This window comes from Oncorhynchus gorbuscha, linkage group LG11 (assembly GCF_021184085.1).
Source record: "Oncorhynchus gorbuscha isolate QuinsamMale2020 ecotype Even-year linkage group LG11, OgorEven_v1.0, whole genome shotgun sequence".
NCBI classification, from domain to species: Eukaryota; Metazoa; Chordata; class Actinopteri; order Salmoniformes; family Salmonidae; genus Oncorhynchus; species Oncorhynchus gorbuscha.
Window position 1 is genome coordinate 44,537,812 of NC_060183.1, and position 20,313 is coordinate 44,558,124.

Here is a 20,313-nt window from a genome sequence, read left to right on the forward strand (position 1 = left end):
TCTTGGCTGTGTGCTTTGGGTCGTTTTCCTGTTGGAAGGTACATGCCACAGTCTGAGGTCCTGCACGTTCTGGAGCAGGTTTTCATCAAGGATCTCTCTGTACTTTGCGCCATTCATCTTTCCCTCGATCTTGACTAGTCTCCGAGTCCCTGCCACTGAAAAACATCCTCCAAGCATGATGCTGCCACCACCATGCTTCACTGTAGGGATGGTGCCAGGTTTCCTCCAGATGTGACCTTTGGCTTTCAGGACAAACAATCTGGGTTTCATCAGACCAGAGATTATTTTTTTCTAATGGTCTGAGAGTCTTTAGATGCCTTTCGGCAGGCTCTAAGCGGGCTGTCATGTGCCCATTTACTTAGAGTGGCCAGGCGGAGGCCACTCCTATCATAAAGGCTATACAGACAATGCCTTCGACCTCATGGCTTGTTTTTTGCAGTGTCAACTGTGGGACCTTTCCAAATCATGTCCAATCAATTGAATTTAACACAGGTGGACTCCAAGTTGTAGAAGCTTCTCAAGGATGATCAATGGAAACAGGTTGCACCTAAGCTCAGTTTTGAGCCTCATAGCAAAGGGTCTGAATACGTATATGTAAATACGGTTTTTCATTTACTAATTATTTTGTGCAAACATTTCTAAAAAAACATTTACTTTGTTATTATGGGGTATTGTGTGTAGATTGATGAGGGGAAAGAAATAATTGTATCCTAGTATAAGGCTGTAATGTAATACAATGTGGAAAAAGGGAAGGGGTCTGAATACTTTCCGAATGCACTTTATGCTACCAAGCGTGTCTGATGCTTTAAGCACACGTTGATTAAATTATTAAGACACACAAATGACTCATGAGTAGGGTTGCACATTTTGGGAATATTCAGAGGTGGGAACTTTCAGTGGGAATTAACGGGAATATATGCAAATAAATATTAATACCATTTAAATGTAAATGTTTTTTTTGCATTAGATATATTTACCATATATGGAGACAAACATAAATCTTATACCCAATCATAAGTAGACATAATTGCAAATTATTAAATCCATACAATAGAGTATATTTTTTAAATTTAGTTACGAATTTAACTTTAATTAAATGAGTTGGCTCCTCACATGGGATGATTTCACTGAACAACAAAAGGGAATATTGAATGATCCATTATCTCACATAAACATTTTCAACATCTATAAAATGATAACCAAAGCTTTAGTTTCTAGTCTGTCTTCCTCTCAGGCTTCCATATATTTTCCCTGGACCTCAATGTCAACCTCTTGAACATCAGACTCCGAGGCCTCATCTTCACTGTCACTTTCCAACCTTGTTCAGGATGGCTCGTTGTCAGGCTCAAAAAGCCTCAAATTTACCTGGAAGGCCACCAATTTTTCAACCGTTGTATTGGTCACCCTGTTGCATGGTTTGGTGTGTGTTCCCAAACAAGGACCAGTTAGTTGCGCTGGTGGGATTTGGAGGATGGAGGCAACAGGGGAAAGAGCCTCAAATCCATGAAGTCCCTACCACCAGGTGGCTGATGAGATATGTTGACACGACTGCCGTATTGCATCTCCATCCCAAAGCCCTTGCTTGGAAGTGTACTTTGCCAGACTGCCAAGAACCTTGCCCTTATCAAGGCCAAGGTGGCGGGACACTGTAGTGATGACTCCATTGGCCTTGTTGATCTTTGCGAATGATTAAATCCATACAATAGAGTATATTTGTTTTCCCAATTTAGTTACAACTTTAACTTTAATTAAGTTAGTTGACTCTTCATATGGGATGATTTCACTGAACAACAAAAGAGAATAGGATGCTCTCGCCAGCATACTTGGGGTCCAACATGTACGTTGCAGCTTCAGACAGAAGTCTTCATGCCTTTTGATGTATTTCAGAACTGCAGTTTCCTCTGCTTGGAGCAACAGTGAAGTGGGCAAGGCAATACGGATTTCTTCTCTTACATCTGCAAGCAAAGTCTGAACATCAGGCAGGATGGCATTGTCTCCCGCAATCCATGCAATGGCTACTGCTATAGGTTTCAGTAGTTTCAGGCTGCTTACCACTCTCCCAAAATGCATCATCCAGGAGGATCCTCTTGATGGGGCTGTCCATATCGGCAGACTGTGATATGGCCATTTCTTGGAGAGACTCCTTCCCCTCCAGGAGACTGTCAAACATGATGACGAACGACACCACCCCAACGGGTGTTGCTGGGCAGCTTCAATGTGGTTCTCTTATTCTTCTCACTTTGCTTGGTGGGGTAGATTGCTGCTATAACTTGATGACCTTTCACATACCTAACCGTTTTTATGGCTCTCTTGTATTTATCCATTGTTTTCAGTGCCATGCCGTCCTTGAGGAGCAGATTCAATGCATGAGCATCACAGCCAATGGGTGTGATGTGAGGGTAGACCAAGCAGCCTTCATGTTTGCAGCATTGTCTGTCACCAGTGCAAATACCTTCTGTGGTCCAAGGTCATTGATGACTGCCTTCAGCTCATCTGCAATGTAGAGACCGGTGTGTCTGTTGTCTCTCTTGTGTCTGTGCTCTTTTAGAATACTGGTTGGGGTGTGGAGATTAGTTAATTATTCCTTGCACACAAACATTTGACCAAACATCAGAGATGATTTCAATACTGTCAGCTTTCTCTGATTAGCTTGACCTTCACTTGAACTCTGTTGAACTCTGCATCCAGCAAATGAGTAGATGAACATGCCTGGATGGAGGGGTGTATGCTGGGCGAAGAGCATTCAGAAATCCCTTCCAATACACATTGCCTGTGAGCGTCAGAGGTTAACCAGTTGCATACACATCTCGAGCAAGACATTAATCAGCATTTCTCTGACTATGTTCCTCCATTGAGTCAAAGAAACTTCTGATTCCAGGAGCACCATGAGCTGTTGCCATCGAAAAGGTGTCTGATTCATAACTTTCACCTCGAATAGAAGTAGAGGGACTTTTGACAGAGGTTGCTTGTTGTGAGCTCCGAGAGAACTTTATGCACTTGGCCAGATGATTCTGCATCTTTATTGCATTCTTCACATATAATTTGGCATAGTATTTGCAAATGTACACAGGTTTTTCATCTACATTAGCTGCAGTGAAATGTCTCCACACATCAGATAGCGCCCATAGCATTTTCCTGTAAAGACTAGGAAAAAAAATACATTTACAAATGAACTCAGCACTTCAGGGCCCTGTCTTTCAAAGATAATTCGTAAAAATCCAAATAACTTCACAGATCTTCATTGTAAAGGGTTTAAACACGGTTTCCCATGCTTGTTCAATGAACTGCAAACAAGTAATGAACATGCACCTGTGGAACGGTCGTTAAGACAGCAGATTCAATGCATGAGCATCACAGCCAATGGGTGTGATGTGAGGGTAGACCAAGCAGCCTTCATGTTCGCAGCATTATCTGTCACCAGTGCAAATACCTTCTGTGGTCCAAGGTCATTGATGACTGCCTTCCGACTGTCTGCAATAGGCTGAGAGAGGCTGGACTGTGGGCTTGTAGGCTTGTTGTAAGGCAGGTCCTCACCAGACATCACTGGCAACAACGTCGCCTATGGACACAAACCCACCATCGCTGGACCAGACATGACTGGCAAAAAGTGCTCTTCACTGACGAGTCGTGGTTTTGTCTCACCAAGGGTGATGGTTAAATTCATGTTTATCGTCGAAGGAATAAGTGTTACACTGAGGACTGTACTCTGGAGCGGGATCGAGGTGGAGGGTCTGTCATGGTCTGGGGCAGTGTGTCACAGCTTCATCGGACTGTCATTGCAGGCAATCTCACCACTGTGCATTACAGGGAAGACATCCTCCTCCCTCATGTGGTACCCTTCCAGCAGGCTCTTCCTGACATGACCCTCCAGCATGACAATGCCACCAGCCATACTGCTCGTTCTGTGAGTGATTTCCTGCAAGACAGGAATGTCAGTGTTCTGCCATGGCCAGCGAAGAGCCCAGATCTCAATCCCATTGAGCACATCTGGGACCTGTTGGATCAGAGGGTGAGGACTAGGGCCATTACCCCCAGAAATGTCAGGGAACTTTCAGGTTTCTTGGTGGAAGAGTGGGGCATCATCTCACAGCAAGAACGGGCAAATCTGGTGCAGTCCATGAGGAGGAGATGCACAGCAGTACTTAATGCAGCTGGTGGCCTCACCAGATACTGACTGTTACTTTTGATTTTGACCCCCCCTCCCCTTTGTTCATGGGCACAATGTTCCATTTATGTTAGTCACATGTCTGTGGAACTTGTTCAGTTCGTCTCAATTGTTGAGTCTTATGTTCATACACATTTTTACACATGTTAAGTTTGCTGAAAAGAAATGCAGTTGACAGTGAGAGGATGTTTCTTTTTTTGCTGAGTTTAGTTAAGCAGTTAGATTAAACAACTCCTTTGTAAGAAATGTTTTAAAATTTGACATGTATTGAAACAGGTGAATTAACACTCCTCAGTTAGCAGTCTCAAGCAAGCTAAAACCCACATGGAAGCAAAAACTAACTAGCAGAAATTGTTAAGTTAGAAATTATTTAAACACACTTTGCTGTAGGCCAATATTTACTAGTCAATCTCTTGAAGCTAGGGGGCACTATTTTATGTTCGGAAAAATAACATTCCCAAAGTAAATGGCCTATTTCTCAGGACCAGATGCTAGAATATGCATATAATTGACAGATTGGGATAGAAAACACTCTAAAGTTCCCAAAAACTGTTAAAATATTGTCTGTGAGTACAACAGAACTGATATTGCAGGCGAAACACTGAGAAAACCAGGAAGTTGCTTCTATTTTGAAAACTCATGTTCCATAGCCTCCCGATGCTCCAATCAAAGGGATATCAACCAGATTCCTTTTCCTATTGCTTCCTATCCTTTTGGATATAGAAATAATCTTTATGGAACAAAAGGAACATTTGTTGTGTAACTGGGAGTCTCGTGAGTAAAAACATCCGAAGATCATCAAAGGTAAACTATTAATTTGATTGCTTTTCTGATTTTGTGACCAAGCTACTTGGTGCTAAGTGTACTCAATGTTTTGTCATGCGATTGATAAATGTACACAAACGCTTGGATTGCATAATTTCAAAATCTGAGACGAGAGGTGGATTAACAAAAGGCTAAGCTGTGTTTTGCAATATTGCACTTGTGATTTCATGAATATGAATATTTTTTGTAATATTATTTGACTAAGGCGCTATGCTATTCAGCGGTTGCTGATGACAATTATCCCGCTTAAGGGATGGGCAGCGTCAAGAAGTTAACAAAAAAATAATGTATGTCATATCAAATATATTCAACCCACCCAGTATTGTAATCAAAACTTACCAGAAATTATGTAGTCCTTAGCTCAGACAGTGTAGTAGTGTGGGCTCAATAGCATCTCATAAGTGTGCAAGATCTTGAGTCAGCTGTGCATGTGATGGAGGAATGCACTGTGCGTGCAGGGTGTTGCAATTCAATTGAATTTTAGATAGTTTAACCAAAATATGCCACAAGACCAAGGAATGCCTTGTGTGTATCCCGCAAAAAAAGGTTCACTGTTATAAGATAACTTTTTTGATGAATTTAAGCAAAATTCCTGGGCTTGACTTACCATGGAAAATTACTGGGAAGTTTCGAACCCTTTGCAACCCTACTCATGAGGGAACCAGAGTTCAAGATAGCATAACCAGAAGGGAAAAAAACTGCCCCCCCCCCCTTTCCTGTTGGGGTGCCAATTTATCTTTGACCATTTCTACTGATCTGCGTGCCAGTTATGATTTTTGTGGAACAGGGGAACAGTCATTTATAATAAAGTCTTTGAATCTCAAAATCTTTGTGGTTATTCAAAATTCTAAAAGTAACTTCTATAATTTGCAGGTAGAAAACATCCTATATCCTATTAATCACATTGGTTATGCATGGCATGTCTGCAAGGAACTTGAAGTATTTGAAATTTTGTGTCAACTTGGTCTGGCCTGAAGCTCACCCTAGGACACTTGCCCCACTGTATAAAATATTCTGGGCCCTCAGAGTTTTCCCGTGCCAGTGAGCTCCAGATAGACAGAGCTGTAGGCTATTTGTGCAAGGGATAAGAAGTAATCAACCGGATCAGAACATTTTTCTCCCTTTCACACCAAGTGATTGAAAGAGAAATGGATTTTTTTGTTTGTTTGTTGTCTTTCTCAATAGATGTAAAAACAGACTTTTGTTTACTTGCTGTTTGAGGTGAAGAAAAAATAACTCGTATGTTCCACAGTGGTGGTGAGTTAAGACGATCAGAAATACTATCAGATCCCCAAATGGGCACATTTATAGGCCTACATTTGTGCGCAGGCCAGGCAGCCTAGGCTTACTGCTATGCATAATCTGGTGCGGGTCCTTACTCAACATTTACCGGAGTGCTACAAATAAAATACATTGAATGAATTGACAACTCATAAATGGAATGAGATGAACCAAAACTTGTTCCTCATAAGCGTAGCCTAGGTTGTGTGGTCCTTAAACAACGTGTCCACTCCGGACAATGAGAACGGTAAGACTGTAATAATACTTTTTTGAATGCATTAACTAACAGAAATGACCTTAACCAAACATTGTAGATTTGAAATGATGGGAATTAACAGTAAATGTACTACTGGTGATACTGGTGTGCCCTCCCACGGCTTACAATCGATTAGTCCACTGAGGCATGCGTGAATCAGACCGGTGTCTCGTGGCATAAAAAAAAAATGTATATAATTGCTGCTCGACTTAAAAAAAATATATTGGTCGACCAACAGCCTATCGACCAAACAATCGACCAGTCAGTCGACTGGGGCCAGCCATAGACGCCGTGCTAATTTCTGCCTCGCCATCTGCTGTTTTTATATCCTCTCCTCCCTGTCGATAATGTCATATCTGTTAGAATGATCCAATCTGAGTCAGAGTACAGGCAGTCAGGCACACCACAGCAGAGACAGAGGAAACCAACCACTGCTCTGGCAAAGATGGATGGGAGCACCGCATGCATGCCTCAGATGAGATTTACTTCTGTTTGATATTGACTGAGGCAACCGCACCCCGAATATACATACACACAGCCTACTGCCCCCACAGAAACACAATGTAATTCATGGCATCCATTAACTGCCCTCTGGGGTCCGGCCATTCCAGTCAGTCTATCACTATGTCCCCGTCAGCTGCCAATCAAATATTAGGGAGGGTTACTGAGTGCAGGGGCATCAACACTAAGAACACCGTGCGAGGAAAGATGGTGTGTGTGCTCTCCTCTGCCTTGCTTTGTCTCAGGAGAGGAGGGGGTGTTGTTTGTTTGATCTTGCTGCCCATATGTCTCTTGAGTTAATAAATGTATTATGTCCATAGAGACCTAAAAGCCTGCCATGTCCCCTCTCTTTGTATGGGAGTCCATCCCAGCCACAGTCTTCTAACCCCAGCCAGCCCCCAGAGCCTCCCCCCCTCCCGGATGTATTCTGTGTGTTCTGATCTTAACACCAGGCAGCCTCCCTCCCTGTCTCCACATCCCCGGCTGTTGGGATGGAAACAAAGGACTCCTCCAATTAAGCCACTGTGTCTGACTCTGCCTGTATTCTTTTTGTGTTCCAGAATGCTTTCTCTCTCTCCCTCCATCTCTGTGGCACCCCTCAGGCATGTCCTGTCAAATCCACGCATGTTGTCGCAGGACCCTTAACCAATCCTCTTTCATCATGTTATTCATTCTTCCTCCTCGTTCCCCATCTCCCCCTCAGTCTCCTCAGGTCCTGGCAGAGAAAGCGCACACATGGGGGATGGGGGGGGGTGGAGAGCAAATCAAGGGGGGTCGGGAGGAGGGAGAGGGGGATGGAATTTGTTGCGACTGCGGGGGCAGGGCTGTGGGTTGGAGGGATGAGAGGGAGAAGGGAGGATGAGGGTGGGACCACTTCTGTTCATGATATCTATTTCCCTTCTGTTATCACTGCAACCCCTCCTCCTGTGCTAACAGAAAAACAGGAGGAGAGAGAGAGAGATGGGCGGCGTTGGTTGGATGTGTGTGTATGTGTGTGTGTGAGTGAGAGAAAGAAAGCCGTTTAATTTGAAGATTGAAACAAGCCGTCTCCTAGAGGATGATAATGCTGTGTGCACAGGCTGCCCAACGTCACGTCAACATCAGCCAAAGGGGTGTGCACTGAGCAACGCCACACAAGCCAAGAGAGAGATGTGCGAGGGAGGGGAGGGGGAGAGAGAAAACCGAGAGAGAGCCGTAAGGAGAGAGAAATAGGCAGGCATTGAGGAAGGTTCTCTGTCTAATGTGTGGGTGCTCTGCTGCACTGTGTGTGTGTGTGTGTTTCTCCCACACAGTGTCTGTGTGTGTTTCTCTCTTTTCTCTCTGTGCCGTAGCTGCCTCTCTCTCGACTGTGACACTGGCTCTGTGCTGCTGCTGTGCGTCTCTCTCCCTGCCCGTCTCTGACACTATGATTTTCTGCAACCATTTAGGTGAATACAAGAAAGACGAACTCCTGGAGGCGGCTAGGTGAGTACAAGCTCCCCTCTCATCATCTCTCCATCTCTCTCCTCCTTTTAATCTCGATCTCCCCTCTTCCCCTCCGGCATTAGCAGACAGGTGTTGTGAAAGGGCTGAGCGTGTGGTTTGGGAGTGCTGGTGCACGGGGAGGGTTGTTATTGTGAAGGGATACCCACGTGGACTGTGTGTGGCCCTTTCTCGTTTGGGCAGAAGTCCGTCCTCGCTCTCCTCCGTCCTTTCACTCCCGTGCCCCGGAAACCGATGTGGTCGAGGAACGTGTCAATTAGTTAGTAGGCAAACGGAAGATCTTCCTCCTTTTGGCGAGGAAGCACGAATGTTTCCTACCACGGAAGAGTTTTGATATCTGCCACACCACCTTATGAATCAGCTGTCATATTGTCAGAGGAGAAAAGCATGCACACATTTAAAGACCAGAAAGCTACGTATCCGTTTAGCTATAAATTGTCTTGCACAACTAACTCACCTCATTTATTTTTAGCACTTTACACATATATTTTGGGATCCACCCCTGTAAACGTCATTGGCCTGATGACGCGCGAGTGGAGAAGGAGCTTCTCATTTCACTCAAGATATTTTTCGTCCATGTTCCCACTCCTCGATTACCTTTGACCTTTTTCAGAAGGAGGCGAGAGAGGACAGAGAACGCAGGAGTTGAGCAAATCCAATTGAGGAAGGCTGTGTGGAGTGTTAGTTGTTACTTCTGCTTGGTGTGGGTGGCAGGACAGCGACGTGTCATTCAATCAACACAGAACACACTATGTTAAGACACACTGACCGGAGTCCGGACTGTGTTCCTTGGTAAGGTGCTAGCTCACCGACCAGAGACCCAGAGCAGAACCAGAATGGATCATATAAGGTTGCTCCATTTGATTTGAATCACTTTCCGACTGCAAAACCTTCCAAAAATGTTTGCCCGTGGTAAAGTGGTCAGACAGAAAGTGACTTTTTAGACCTGAATGCAAAAACATTCATGTGATAGAGGCCCTCAAAGTTGAGCCATTTTGCATACCCCACCCTACCATAAGACATCCGTTTCTGAGACTGGTTACTCAAATGAACTTATCCTCTGCTGCAGAGGTATCTCTGGGTCTTCCTTTCCTGTGGTGGTCTTCAGAAGGGCCAGTTTCGTTATAGCACTTGAAGGTTTTTGTGACTGCACTTGAAGAAACGTGAAAAGTTCTTGACATTTCTTGGATTGACTGACCTTCATGTCTTAAATTCCTGATGGACTGTCATTTCTCTTTGCTTATTTGAGCTGTTCTTGCCATAATATGGACTTGGTTTTTACCAAATAAGGCTATCTTCTGTATACCCCCCCCTACCATGTCACAACACAACTGATTGTTTCAAACACAACAGTCCATATTATGGCAAGAACAGCTCAAATAAGCAAAGTGAAATGACAGTCCATCATTACATTAAGACATGAAGGGTCATTCAATCCAGAAAATGTCAAGAATTTTTAAAGTGTCTTCAAGTACAGTCACAAAAACCATCAAGCACTATGATGAAACTGGCTGTCATGAGGACGGACACAGGAAAGGAAGACCCAGAGTTACCTCTGCTGCAGAGGATAAGTTCATTGAAGTTACCAGCCTCAGGAATTGCAGCCCAAATAAATGCTTCACAGAGTTCAAGAAACAAGACACATCTCAACATCAACTGTTCAGTCGAGACTGCGTGAATCAGTCCTTTATGGTCTAATTGCTTTAAAGAAACCACTTCTTAAGGACACCAATAAGAAGAAGAGACTTGCTTGGGCCATGAAACACGAGCAATGGACATTAGACCGGTGAAAATCTGTCCTTTGGCCTGATGAGTCCAAATTTTAGATTTTTGGTTCCATCCTCTGTGTATTTGTGAGACGTAGATTAGTTGAGCGGATGGTCTCCGCATTTGTGGTTCCCACCATGAAGAATGGAGGAGGTGGTGCTATGGTGTGGGGGTGCTTTGCTGGTGACACTGTCTGTGATTGATTTACAATTCAAGGCACACTTAACCAGCAATGACTACCACTGCATTCTGCAGCGATACACCATCCCATCTGTTTTGGGCACACACCTCCAGGCTGCGTAAGGGCTATTTGATCAAGGAGAGTGATGGAGTGCTGCATCAGATAACCTGGCCTCCACAATCACCCGACCTCAACCCAATTGAGATGGTTTGGGATGAGTTGGACCGCAGAGTGAAGGAAAAGCAGCCAAGAAGTGCTCATCACATGTGGGAACTCCTTCAAGACTGTTGGAAAAGCATTGCAGGTGAAGCTGTTTGAGACAATGCTGAGAGTTTGCAAAGCTGTCATCAAGGCAAAGGGTGGCTACTTTGAAGAATCTAAAATATATTCTGACTTGTTTAACACTTTTTTGCTCACTACATGATTCCATATGTGTTATTTCATTGTTTTGATGTCTTCACTATTATTCTACAATGTAGAAAATAGTCCAAATAAAGATGAATGAGTAGTTCTGTCCAAACTTTTGACAGGTACTGGTACTTTTGACAACCCGTTTTGTGAGCTTTCAAATGATATCAAATTCAACCATTTATCTTTTTCAGTGACAAAGACATGGATGTCTCATGGTAGGGTGGGGTATGCAAAATGGGTCAACTTTGAGAACCTCTATCTCCTGAATCTTTTGGCATTCAGGTCCAAAAAGTCCCTTTTTCTGACCACTTCTACCATAAGCAAACGCATATGGAAGGTTTAGTTCAAATCAAAAGGGGTGCGGTCAGAAAGTGATTGAAATCATATGGAAGGACCCTTTTGGACAGGGTTCCCCAAATGGTGGCGTTATGAGCAAAAAAATTACCAAACCGTTTTTGTCTTTTCATTGTTGGACATAAAATACTGTAAAAACACTAGGAAGTCAGCTCCAAGTTATTTTAAGTTAAAACATCTGTTTTCAAGTATTCCCACACATAATCGAATGACACGTGATCATATACAAAGGTTTATAATGATTATGTTTTAGTCCAACATATGTGTTTGAGCTTCTTGCGGTCAATTTGCAGTCTATAAATTATTCGTAATTATGTTCTTGCCCTCTACCAACTGCTCAACAACAACAAATAAACAGCCTGCGGCGGAATCTAGTTGATGACCCCTGTTTCAGGGATAACAACAGAAGGCTAGATAGACCGTCTGGTCCGGAATGCGGCTGGGATTCAGAGTAGGGGTTATCTCTCTATCTATGGCTGTTATGACTGACATGACAACACCATTGTGGTGGATGGATGTTTCTGATTGGCCAGCGGGTTCACAGTTCACACGGCCATCCCTCGAGAGGTGCACTCTGGGAAGGAGTGAAGCCCCCAGCGAGAGGAAGAGGAGCAGTACTGAGTCTTCCTCCTGTCATCTGAACAGCTGCTCTGTGCTCCCACCCTCTGTCCGCCCAGCTCTCGGTGCTCCTGCTGCCTGAACACGAACTCCCTATGCCCACTGGGAACTCCTGTCATGTCCGCTATAAACATGAGGAGATTTCTCTCTTGTTCCTACAAATGAAGGACATACAGGCTGCCCTACAATGGCTGTTGTGGTCGCTCCACGCACACAGTTTCCTTCCCACAATGGCCACCCCAGCATAGCAAAGTCTGTTATAGTCGTGCTTTGAACCACCTGAACATGTCTTGGGGTGCAAGGCATGTATGTCACATTCAGCTCATTATACTGAAGTGCCTGCCTCTGTTGGCCCTTGGCCAGCAGACCCTACTAGAATACATGAGAATTATAAAGACTCCGTCTTCATTATCTGGGAACGCAGGTAGTCGGTTGAAACCATGATGAGAGGGGTTGCCATGGAGTGTAAATGTACCACTCACTATGTCCACAAAAATCACATGTACTGTATGGAGCTCCATCCATCCAGGGCTTTGCTTTCAGCACTTCTTATTAAGAAGAGGCTTGCTATTGGTTATTCTGCGGTAAGGGATAAGGCTCTTCTGAGATGTCTGTATCATGGAGGGGGCGAGCCTCATATAGCTGATTGACTTATGACAGGAGGTTTACTCTGTATGGGCTCCATCTTAGCGCCCTGGTAATTAGGAAGATGAAACTGACAAACACACTAGCTTTAATCCTGTGGCCTCCACTCTCTGCTAAACCTTGGGATGTTGTTGTGCATCTCAATTAAGAATCTCTTGTTTTCACTTAAGCCCAGTTAGCGTTGTCTACCGGCGGAAGGAGAAGGAGGGGAGAGAAGAGAGGAACAGAAGAAAGCAAAGCCACCGACTATGAATGCATCTTCGCTGAAGGAACTTTGGCAAAGGTTGATACAGGGGGAACGAAAGAGAAAGAGAGTTGGGGGGGAGAAAGATCCCTTTCTTCCTTTCTCTGACGGCCTTAAAGAGTTGTCGTCATCTGGGTAATGCTGTGACTGGCCGGCTCTGCTGCCAGGGTAGTGCATCCTGGCCAGGCCTCCCGTCACCGTGTCTGGGCACCGTGCACCAACCACAGGAGGCAGAGGGCATCCCTGATAAATAAACTCTCAGAGCGTGCCAACATTAAGACTGACTGGCACGGCCACCCTGATCCAGAACAGAGCAGGCAGCAGGGCTTCTGGTAACAGCCAAAGGGTGAAGAGACACACGGATAGAGGAGAATGAGTAGGATTAACCTGACCCAGCACAGCAGTAGGGCCTTACTGTAGTTTTTTATTTTTTCCATTCCATATTCAGGACTGTCTTTTACCCCCCCGGGCTCTTAACTGTGGATCCTTCGAAGTGCCATACAGTCACATTGAGAACTGAGAGTGGAGCGGAGAGGATGGCCCTTGGCTTCAGTGACACTGGAAGGAGATGCTGAGGCTTTACATGTCTCCTGACCACACTGGACCATCACTCTGGACCAGATTTTAGGACCAGACTTCAGGACCGGCTGTTAGTGTGTGTTCAATGTGTAATGTCCTGCTGTGTTTTGGGATGGTAGAGCAGAACACAGGAAAGACCTCCACAGCAGGTAGAGATGCTGACTCTGTTATCCGGAAGCCTTCTCTCTGAATCTCTCTACAGCCATGCATAGCCTTTGGCAAAAAGGAAGTTTCTGTCTGGGATAAGGAAATCATTTATACTGCGTCAGTGTTTTTCACTCTTGTTGTTTTCTGTTACCTAACTATCTTGACCAGTGTGTTCAGAGATCCAAAGACTGGTTTTGACTGCAGACATAAATAATGCTCTTTAGTTTAGATCGCCGTTCTGTCCATTTTGGGCAACTCCCTGGGCAAGTTTTCTACTCCCCTAGCCTTTTGTTATTCTCCTTTTTTAGTTAATGATAATCCTCCATTCCTCCCTTCTCTTTCTATCTCTCGTTCTCGCTCATTCGTTGGGGTATATCTAATGCAAGGTATATATTTTTTTGTTTTTTCGATCCCTATTTTCTATTGTTTTCTTCCGCTGCAGGAGTGGAAATGAAGAGAAGCTCATGGCCCTGCTCACTCCGTTAAACGTCAACTGCCACGCAAGCGACGGCCGCAAGGTAAGGGCTTGCTCCACCAGCACACACGTCTGCTCACACATTGTTACCCAAGCGATCCCCGCTCAAACCATGAAATTCCAACTCAATCGTTAAGTCATAGTGAAATGGACCAATCAGTTCAGGTAAATCTAGAGGCATTGAGACATTCTTTTCCAGCGGAGGTAGTAATTGTAAGTGAACTCAAGTGGAACAGGGTGAGGAGGTCTATGTGGCCCTCTTGTTGTCATAGTCCTGTTCCAGGTGTCAGTGTTAGAGGCCTGGTCTGAGCTCAGGGAAAGAAAGCTACAGGATCCAAGTCAGTCCAGAGAAGAGGCTTAATCTGAGCCACGACATCCCTTCTCACAGACCTTTCATACGGGAAATGAGAGGATTTGTGATTCCCTGTTGTCTGCTGCAAGGTAATCATAATGCATAGATAGGTCAGAGTTGAGGATAGTACCTCCGCTCTCTTTTCTACTAAATTTGTTTTTGAGATTTTGACCACACTCAGTTTCTATAGTATGTTGATTATAAGTAACACATTGTTAGTACAGTATTGACACAACATTCTAGTGACAACGGATACTACAGTCGTGGCCAAAAGCTTTGAGAATGACACAAATATTAATTTTCACAGTGTCTGCTGCCTCAGTTTGTATGATGGCAATTTGCATATACTCCAGAATGTTATGAAGAGTGATAAGATGAATTGCAATTAATTGCAAAGTCCCTCTTTGCCATGCAAATGAATTGAATCCCCCCAAAAAACATTTCCACTGCATTTCAGCTCTGCCACAAAAGGACCAGCTGACATGTCAGTGATTCTCTCGTTAACACAGGTGTGAGTGTTGACGAGGACAAGGCTGGAGATCACTCTGTCATGCTGATTGAGTTTGAATAACAGACTGGAAGCTTCAAAAGGAGGGTGGTGCTTGGAATCATTGTTCTTCCTCTGTCATCCATGGTTACCTGCAAGGAAACATGTGCCATCATCATTGCTTTGCACAAAAAGGGCTTCACAGGCAAGGATATTGCTGCCAGTAAGATTGCACCTAAATCAACCATTTATCGGATCATCAAGAACTTCAAGGAGAGCGGTTCAATTGTTGTGAAGAAGGCTTCAGGGTGCCCAAGAAAGTCCAGCAAGCACCAGGACCATCTCCTAAAGTTGATTCAGCTGCGGGATCGGGGCACCACCAGTACAGAGCTTGCTCAGGAATTGCAGCAGGCAGGTGTGAGTGCATCTGCACGCACAGTGAGGCGAAGACTTTTGGAGGATGGCCTGGTGTCAAGAAGGGCAGCAAAGAAGCCACTTCTCTCCAGGAAAAACATCAGGGACAGACTGATATTCTGCAAAAGGTACTGCTGAGGACTGGGATAAAGTCATTTTCTCTGATGAATCCCCTTTCCGATTGTTTGGGGAATTCGGAAAAAACTTGTTCGGAGAAGACAAGGTGAGCTCTATCATCAGTCCTGTGTCATGCCAACAGTAAAGCATCCTGAGGCCATTCATGTATGTGGGGTTGCTTCTCAGCCAAGGGAGTGGAATCCCACAATTTTGCCTACGAACACAGCCATGAATAAAGAATGGTACCAACACATCCTCCGAGAGCAACTTCTCCCAACCATCCAGGAACTGTTTGGTGATGAACAATGCCTTTTCCAGCAAGGTGGAGGACCTTGCCATAAGGCAAAAGTGATAAATAAGTGGCTCGGGGGGAAAAACATAGGTATTTTGGGTCCATGGCCAGGAAACTCCCCAGGGTGGACAAACAAAAACCCACAAATTCTGACAAACTCCAAGCATTGGAGATTTAACGGCATGTTTTCATTTTTTTTATTTAGTAAATTTGTTTGATTTAATCCTTCCACCTTACGATATAGTCTGAGAAAAGCCCGTCGTTAGTACAGGAATCCTGAAGTTGCAAGCCAGATGGGCTGGTCATCCATTCTATTGGCATGGACGTTCTAAGCCACAGGTGTCAAACTCATTCCACAGAGGGCCAAGTCTATGCAGGTTTTCGGTCCTCCCTTGTGCTTGATTGATGAATTAAGGTCACTAATTAGTAAGGAACTCCCCACACCCGGTTGTCTCGGGCTTAATTGAAAGGAAAAACCAAGAACCTGCAGACACAAGGCCCTCAATGGAATGAGTTTGACACCCCTGGTCTAAGCAATAAAGGTTGCTATGAGACTAGCACTTTCTCCTTTGCTAGCCTAGCCAACTAAAGCAAACACACAATCAAATCAAGCAGTTGAAATGACAGCAAGCTATGTGCATTTTTTGTTTGTTTTACCTTTGTTCCTTTTGCAGTTTCTTGGGATATATTCATTATAACCAGAGAATCTGTCACGTTCATATGCATGGAACGGATTGGAGAAGCAGACAGCAAGTTTTAGGCAAACCTCAACTGTTGCAAACCAAATGCTAGAGGAGTAGCATGGGGAAATATTGCCTAGACGTTTTTTATCCAGGGGAGATGAAGTGTATAAATTACCTGGCTAGGCTGTCAGACAGTGGATGCGCATGGATTCAAATGGAGCTGTTAACAGGCATTCTCAAATCAAAATGTATTTGTCACATGCGCCGACTACAACAAGTGTAGACCTTACCGTGAAATGCTTACTTACAAGCCCTTAGCCAACAGTGCAGTTCAAGAAGAGTTAAGAAAATATTTACAAACTAAACCAAGGTAAAAAAAATAATAAAAAGTAACACAATAAAAGTAACAATAACTAGGCTATATATACATGGGGTACCAGTACAGAGTCAGTGTGCGGGGGTACAGGTTAGTTGAGGTAATTTGTACATGTAGGTGGGGTTGAATTCAATTCATTACCTGGGATTGTGGTTACTAACTCCTATCAACAAATCAGCATCCAAGATCCAAATAACCTGTTTTATAGTTTAGAATTATTCCGGTAGAGGGATTTGGAGATCTGTGTGGGGTTCCGCAGTGAGGTTCTTTGTATTCCTACACCACAGCAGTGTAGGTTGTAGTTATGGCTATTAAGTAAGCCGTTAGCATTCAATGACTCCTGATCATCCACCGGCTGGGTTGTCAGTGCCGTGGCTTTGTATATCTGAATTCTGTCCCTGCCTGCTTCAGGAGGCATGCAATGACATTTAGATTTGGATTGATTTCCGTGAGGGTACGATGACAGCGATAATAATAACTGACACAATGATGCATATTAAAATGCTAATGAAGCTTTCCCAAAGATTGTCGCCATAGCCTCCATCTCAAGACCCCTTTCTTTATTACCCCTTTTTCCTTTTAATTAAAATGCCACCATCCCTCCCTCCACCTCCCTGGCCAATTCTCTGCCTTTTATGTGAGCAGTGCTGTTCTAGACGCTGTGGATGTTTATGGCTGGTTCTGTGTTTGCCAAATCACGGCCCTCTAATACAGCTCTGCAGGGTGCAGTGTTCCTGCCAGCCAGCCAGCCAGTTGGTTGCTCCCCAGACCTCAGTGTTTATGAACAGAGAGAATGTATTCTCCTTTACAGTCGTCACTAATGTGCAGTGCGGTTAGTCTCTCTGTGCTAATGAGTTGCTGTGGCCCAGGCAGCACAGCATGTCGGTTCAGAGATGCTGTTCTAAGGCAGATGAGAGGGTTGCTCCTGCTAGTTACATTGCTTTGGGATGTTGAGTCCTCAGTGTTTCTCGAAATATGCGTGCTACCGTGCTCCCCACACTCGTGCTCCACGTGCATTCTCCAAGGAAGTTCTCTTGAGTATGCTCTTGTGAGGACAAGGGTGTGGAGGACACATAAAACATAACATTTAATCAACACTCTCACTCCCCGTACTGTATTACCCCACGCTGCATCGCCCCATTCACTGAACCTTCTTCCAGCTAGGACAACGGCAACAATATAGACGAAACAAGATGTACACCAAGCTAACGAAACAAGATATACACAAAACAAAAGTTTTACTTCATAACTATCAGCTAGCTATATGTGAATCGTAATAATGTAGCTAACCAGATAGTATAACCCGGCAAAAATGACCTTAAACCAATGTTATCCAATATAGATGTGAATTCTACATGGGTAGCTAGCTAACAATTCTTTGTGTCTATCTAGTTAGCTAACAGTAGTAGCTAGCCAGTTAACTCTATTGACTTACTATGGCTTGCGGTCTACGCACACTACAGTGGGTATGGTAGGCAGGTAACCATGCCAAAATTAACACAGCATGTTTTTATTAAGGTATGAAGTTAAAATAGTGTAGTCAAGCAACAAATGAGAGGTGAATAGGCAACATTTAAATTTTTATTTATTTATTACTTTTCATATCTTTTTCTCCCCAATTTGGTGATTACGATCTTGTCTCATCGCTGTAACTCTCCAACGGGCTCAGGAGAGGCGAAATTCGAGTCATGCGTCCTCCTTAACATGACCCGCCAAGCCGCGCTTCTTAACACCCGCTCGCTAAACCCGGAAGCCAGCTGCACCAATGTGTCGGAAGACGCTGGGCCAATTATGGGACTCCCAGTCACGGCTGGTTGTGACACAGCCTGGGATTGAACCTGTGGCTGTCGTGGCTGTGGCTGTCGTGATGGCGCAACACTGAGACGCAGTGCCTAAGACCGCTGCGCCACTCGGGAGGCCAATAGGCAACATTTCATTCAAAGTCGGAGTGTATTTTCACTCACATCAGCTCAAATAATCGCCACCATTGATTTCAAGAAAATGTGTGTGCTTTTTTACATGGTTGCGTCATATTTCTTTGCATACTTTCCGTTGACGCTTGCATCGGTGCATGCTTCAAGATATGTACAAACGGAGCATGCATTCGAGAAGTGCCCTCTGTGCTCCGTTTGGCATACTTTGATTTGAACTCGTACTCTGACCCTCCTGTGCTAGTATGTATTTTGACAAACACTCATGTGTGTTCGTTTGGATGGTACTATAATTGTGTTTTTAAGAGTTTTTCAGATAGAATAGGCTTACTTGGCCTCTCCTAAGGCCACAGCTCTGTTTCCCTGCTACTATATAGCCCTTTAATTGACTGTCCAGTGAGTCACAGGTATTTTACCTAGGAGGGAGACCCAGGAGTTATGGAGGAGATTATGGGAAAGTGAGAGGTCAGCATTTAGCCGACATGGTGCAATTCATGGGGCTCCTAGATATTTCCGAGGGAGCTTTTTGTCGGTGTTTAGGCTACATCCAGTCTGTCAGGTGTTTTCCCTTCCCACTCTAACCTCTAAAAGTGAGCTTCTCAGCTATCCTAAGATGGTTAGTACATGGCAACTCACTGTTTGTAATTACCTGGACTCCACTTAACTTAATGCTAACACAAAATTGCCCTGATTTCTTCCTAAGAAAGAGGGAGAACTGATTGTGTGAGCCAGAGATAGAGCCATCTGCGTGATCTCTCCGTGCAATATGCAAATACTGTAAGTGTGGATTCTGATTAGCATACTAATGATATCCTGTTCTGAGGATTCTCCGTCCTCATAACCCATTCCACTTGTAATTTCTGTTGTCAAAACTAATAAAGAAATGAGCGACTCAACTGGAATGGAATTAAAGCTCTAAGGCCCGCCTTGAGAGAGAAGAGTGAACTTGAAAATGTACTGAGCTTGCTGATGTTTTGTTGGTGCATTTTATTCAGAGATGTGTGCCATGCATGTGGTAGTTAAGAAGTGACTTTGTGGCACAGGTTATTTCATGGAGATTCTACCACTCAGGTGCAGTACGTGTTACTTTAACCCCCCCCCCACCCCCCGCCCGTAAAGAGACTAGAGTCACAGTCAGTCCTCAATGCTCTCACCTGTCTAGTCATTCCATGCCCAGCTAATCTCTCCTTTGATACTCGGCTAAATAAAAAAAAGTTGATCACACTTGCTTCCTGAACCCATTCAGTTAGCTTCTTGTTTTAATCTCCTTGGTGGTCTGCCTATGTGCGTTTTAAAGATCCACTGCTCGCATTTGCTGCCTCTGCCCCTGTCCCCCCACCTCGCTTCTCTGTCCCTCCGCCTCCATAACCCAGGGAAAGAATTGAAGAGAAGCTCGCCCTTGGCTGCTCAAGTCTTCTGTTTTCCATTTGTCATACATTTCCAGCTTACAGGGGCATTATTTTGTTGAAGTATATAATAGAATACTTTAGCTCTTTCCGAGCGGCACCATTTGTCATGGGACTCTGTTGCTGTACCAGTCTCTCTTCTATTTCTCCTCTTCTGTTTTCTGTTGAATCCACACCCGGAGTAAAAAAAAAAAAAGCAGCAAAGGGCTGTTATCATCCTCCGATATCTTCATGGCCTGAAACACAGTTTGTTCTGTAAATTCATTGCGTTTGTAACAGTTTGCTTCTACAATGGATATTGCAGCAGCCCAGGACAGAAAAGGC

General features: G+C 44.3%; 1 pseudogene; it reads left to right on the plus strand.

Moving 5' to 3' along the window:
- The window catches only part of LOC124048723, a 120,248-nt pseudogene that overhangs the window by 54,160 nt on the left and 45,775 nt on the right, over positions 1 to 20,313 (plus strand).